Here is a 4,729-nt window from a genome sequence, read left to right on the forward strand (position 1 = left end):
TTGTGGTAATATCTTGTCTATCTGAAAAAGCAACTAAATATGTTATAAAACATTGTTTATTCAGTTATTCTGGGTATACTTTAGGATATCCTATTTGCTTTATCAAAAGTAACCAAAAGATGGATGCTTATTTTTTAGTAAGATGCAAAGAAATCTTCAGAGTTAGACAGTGGAAACTCATCATGGACTGTACAATTGAAGTAATTGGCTTTCGGCCGACGAGCTTCTGGATATGGTACAGGTAGAAATAACACCATCTTTCCAGCAGATGCCAACTTCCCTCATGTTTTGAGAAAGCTTGCCCTGGCATCTGGCAACCACCTTGAAGAAAATGTCATCATAACAGTGCTATGGCCATTCTCTTATCTAACATTAGTACTGATAATATAATTTTTAAAGGACCAACAGTTGGAACACTACCTCGCTTAGAGACTGGTCACCTCTTCATACATGGTCCTGGACTTCCTATGAAAAGATTTGTGGGAGGAATGTGGACTATTGATATGAAGAACCTTCAAACTGAATTGTGGAAATTAGTTTCTAGTATGGATTCGAGAAATATTTCCTGTGTCCCAAAAGATAAATGTAAGGGAGATAATGTCACAAGTGACAATCATGTTTTGAGTACCTGAACCACATGTTTTATTAATTGGTAATAATGTGATCACTGGTGATTATCCTAAAAATAATTTCAGTTGTTCTCGTTGCAAAATCTCTAACTGTATCAGCTCTATTACCAAGGATGATTCGGTTGTTATTCTAAAAAATCCTCCTCTTGTTATGATATTTGGTATGATGATAATATCTTGCAAATTTTAAAAGAGTTATATAAGTTGTTATTAAGAACCAAAAGAGCTGTAGGTCTTGTTATTGTGGAAATTGTTTCTCTTATCCCTATGATTGCTGTTGTCTCTATTTCTGCTACAGCCTTAACACAAAAAGCCCATACGGCTAAGTTTGCAATCGAGTTAATATACATTGTGACAAAAATTTAAGTAAAGCAAAAGAACGTATAATCAATCAATTATGGCCAAAAAGTTAAGGGGACGTGGTCAAGGACCAGCCACCCTCCCTTTTTTAGGGGCTCATTGTCAGTGACGGGATTAGCATACCTTCTTTTCACTTGCTTGGTTACCAACCTAAGACAGGAGCAGGGCCAAAAGCTGCCCTGTTTATCCTATGACGGGTAAGAAACCTGTGTGAAAGAAGTATGCTAAGGCATGTAGCCTAAGACAGACGTGAGTCACCTGCGGCCTTTATAAACTAAAGAAGGGGGACTCTGTAGGAAGCCATCCTGAGTACATGCAGCTGCCACCCCTGTCCATCTCTGGGACTATGCCTACCTCTTAAATCAGCACCTGTAAATCAACACCTTGGGGCATGCTCCTCCCTCTCTTTTGTAAACTGATAACCTAGGGCTGGGCTCCCTGGCAGCCCGGCCTACTCCACTGCCTATTTATAGCAGAATTCATTGAATAAATTTGGGCTTGATCAGGAATCTTTGTCTTGCCCCAATCTCTCATGTCCCTGCTCCTCTTTTAATCCACACAGGTTCCACTCTAGAACACGTATGAACCTGCAGGTCGGTTTCAGCTGGCGGTTACAACAGGAACATGAAAACAGCTCAAATGTCCAACCACAATAGAAATAATTGAGCAGCTTTTAAAAATCAGCAAGTAATTTGAAAGATCCTCAAGTGTTTAATGTCCTTGTTAGAAAGTAGGAGGTCAAATTTACACAATCTCAAGCTTTTTCCTTTTGGACAACAGTTGTTGATTTTGCCCCTTGGATTACTGCTGCTCACATCTTTAATGTGCAAACCTGGGACCCTTTAGAGTAGTGGGAGAAGATTTTCACCCTGGGACCTACAATGCCCTTTTCCAGCAAGAAGTAGCTAAGAGGATGTGGTGCCCCCTCTCCTACTGAATCAGGGTGAAATCTCTCGGGGGGGGGGGGAATGACAGGGAGTGGCAGAGCACATGCTAACAAAGGAGATCAATCAGAACTGGTTTTTACAAAGTCTGCGGCACCTTTAGAAGAAATGCACCATCAGCTGTTTATAAAGTGTTACCGCAGGAGACCTAAAAACAGCCCTAAAGAATTTAGAGATGCTTGCACCACCTCTTCTCTACTCTAGTCTCCCGAGAAGTGTGGAAAACAAAGAAAACAGGTGAGGACAATATAGAGAAAAGCACTGAAAAAATGGGAAATTTTGGGGCTGTTGTGTGATCAGTGAGACTCTGGTGGAACTCTGAGGTACGTATGTGCTATGTTGGCATGCACCCAACACCTGAGCTTCCTTTACACAAGGTATTGTGTGATCAGTGTGATGCTGGTTCTGAGGCACATGTGTTTCTTGTTGGTGTATATCCCACACTTGAACATCCTTTATAGTGATCCATGTGCTGAGAGAGTTAAAAGAACTTAGGACAGCTCTTAGAGATGATGGAGCTCGTTCTCCGTGGACAAAGGCACAGCTTAATTCATTAAGCCTAAATTTAAACACCCCTCAAGATTGGAATGATATGATGAGGGCAGTCTCTTCAAAACCTCCCATATGTGTACACTGGCAATCAGATACACCTCCTAGTGAGCCACCAATATGGGTTATGTGGAAGGATCCATTACATCAAGTATGGAAAGGGGATCAAGGTTTTGCTTGTATTTTCCCACAGAACAAACCACATCCTGTGTGGATTCCTGCTCGTCATGTCTGATTCCAATTCACCTGAGAAGATGCGTTGACTGAGCATCCACGATAAGAAGATGAGACAGAGTCGGAGGGCAGCGGACTGGCCTACGGGCCAAGGGCAGCGGGGGCTGCGCACAGCAGGCATGGCGGGCGCGGGGCTGCAGGTGGCTGCCCGGTGCTGGCTGCTGTGTGGAGGCCACGACGTGCCGCGGGCCGCCTCGTCCTCGTCCTGCCTGGGCTGCGGACCCCCGGGTCCGGGGGTCCCCTGCCCCGGTGGTCCGTGCCCCTCGCTCGCTCCCACACCCGCCAGCGGCGCTGACCCCAGCGTGCACCTCTGGGCGCGTTACCAGGACATGCGGAGACTAGTGCACGACCTCCTGCCCCCTGAAGTCTGCAGTCTCCTGAACCCAGCGGCCATCTACGCCAACAATGATATCAGCTTGCGGGATGTTGAGGTCTATGGCTTTGACTACGACTACACTCTGGCACAGTATGCAGATTCACTGCACCCTGAAATCTTCAGTGCAGCCCAGGACATCCTGATTGAACACTACAAGTACCCAGAGGGGATTCTCAAGTATGACTACAATCCCAGCTTTGCCATCCGCGGTCTCCATTACGACATCCAGAAGAGCCTTCTGATGAAGATTGATGCCTACCATTATGTGCAGCTGGGGACGGCCTCCAGGGGCCTCCAGCCTGTGCCAGATGAGGAAGTGATCGACCTGTATGGGGGCACTCAGCACATCCCCCTGTACCACATGAGCGGCTTCTATGGCAAGGGTCCCTCGATCAAGCAGTTCATGGACATCTTCTCCCTGCCGGAGATGGCTCTGCTGTCCTGCGTGGTGGACCACTTCCTGGGCCATGGTCTGGAATTCGACCAGGCGCATCTCTACAAGGATGTGACGGATGCTATCCGAGATGTGCATGTGAAGGGCCTCATGTACCAGTGGATTGAGCGGGACATGGAGAAATACATCTTGAAAGGGGACGAGACATTTACTGTCCTCAGCCGCCTAGTAGCCAATGGAAAGCAGCTGCTCCTCATCACCAACAGCCCTTTCAGCTTCGTGGACAAGGGAATCAGGCACATGGTGGGCCCTGACTGGCACCAGCTGTTTGACGTGGTCATCATCCAGGCAGACAAGCCCAGCTTTTTCACCGACTGGCGCAAGCCTTTCCGAAAACTCGATGAAAAGGGCTCGCTCCAGTGGGATCGCATCACCCGCCTGTAGAAGGGCAAGATCTGTCGGCAGGGGAACCTGTTTGACTTCCTGCGCCTGACAGAATGGCTGGGCCCCCGCGTACTCTACTTTGGAGACCACCTCTACAGTGATCTGGCAGACCTCATGCTGCGGCCCGGCTGGCACACAGGCGCCATCATCCCCGAGCTGGAGCGGGAGATCCGCATCATCAACACGGAGCAGTACATGCACTCACTGACTTGGCAGCAGGCGCTCACGGGGCTGCTCGAGCGCATGCAGACCTACCAGGATGCAGAGTCAAGGCAGGTGCTGGCAGCCTGGATGAAGGAGCGGCAGGAGCTGAGGTGCATCACCAAGGCGCTGTTCAACCCTCAGTTTGGAAGCATCTTCCGCACCTTCCACAACCCCACCTACTTCTCCCGGCGCCTCGTGCGCTTTTCCGACCTCTACATGGCCTCGCTCAGCTGCCTGCTCAACTACCATGTGGACTTCACCTTCTACCCACCCCGCACGCCGCTGCAGCACGAGGCCCCACTCTGGATGGACCAGCTCTGCACTGGCTGCATGAAGACACCCTTCCTGGGCGACATGGCTCACATCCGCTGAGGGCAGCTTTATTGTCCCAGACAAGCCCCCAGCCCTCTTGCCCTGCCCGCTCTGGTCATCTGTCCAGACAAGCAATAAAGGCCGTCCGTCTCCTTCCTTAAAAAAAATAAAAAAAAAGAAAGAAGATGAGACAGAGGAAAAGGAAGTCAAAGCCCCAGATGCCACACACACCTGTGACGTGGGGCATGCTGAAGGCACTCAACTAACAGGCTCTTGATCTAAA

General features: G+C 48.6%; 1 pseudogene; it reads left to right on the forward strand.

Annotated features, from left to right (window-relative positions):
- The first annotated feature begins 2,835 nt into the window (after positions 1 to 2,835).
- On the forward strand, positions 2,836 to 4,506 carry LOC102868101 (annotated as a pseudogene).
- Positions 4,507 to 4,729: the final 223 nt, after the last annotated feature.

This window comes from Elephantulus edwardii, unplaced genomic scaffold (genome assembly GCF_000299155.1).
Source record: "Elephantulus edwardii isolate Elephantulus edwardi_28Jun2011 unplaced genomic scaffold, EleEdw1.0 scaffold00362, whole genome shotgun sequence".
Taxonomy (NCBI): domain Eukaryota; kingdom Metazoa; phylum Chordata; class Mammalia; order Macroscelidea; family Macroscelididae; genus Elephantulus; species Elephantulus edwardii.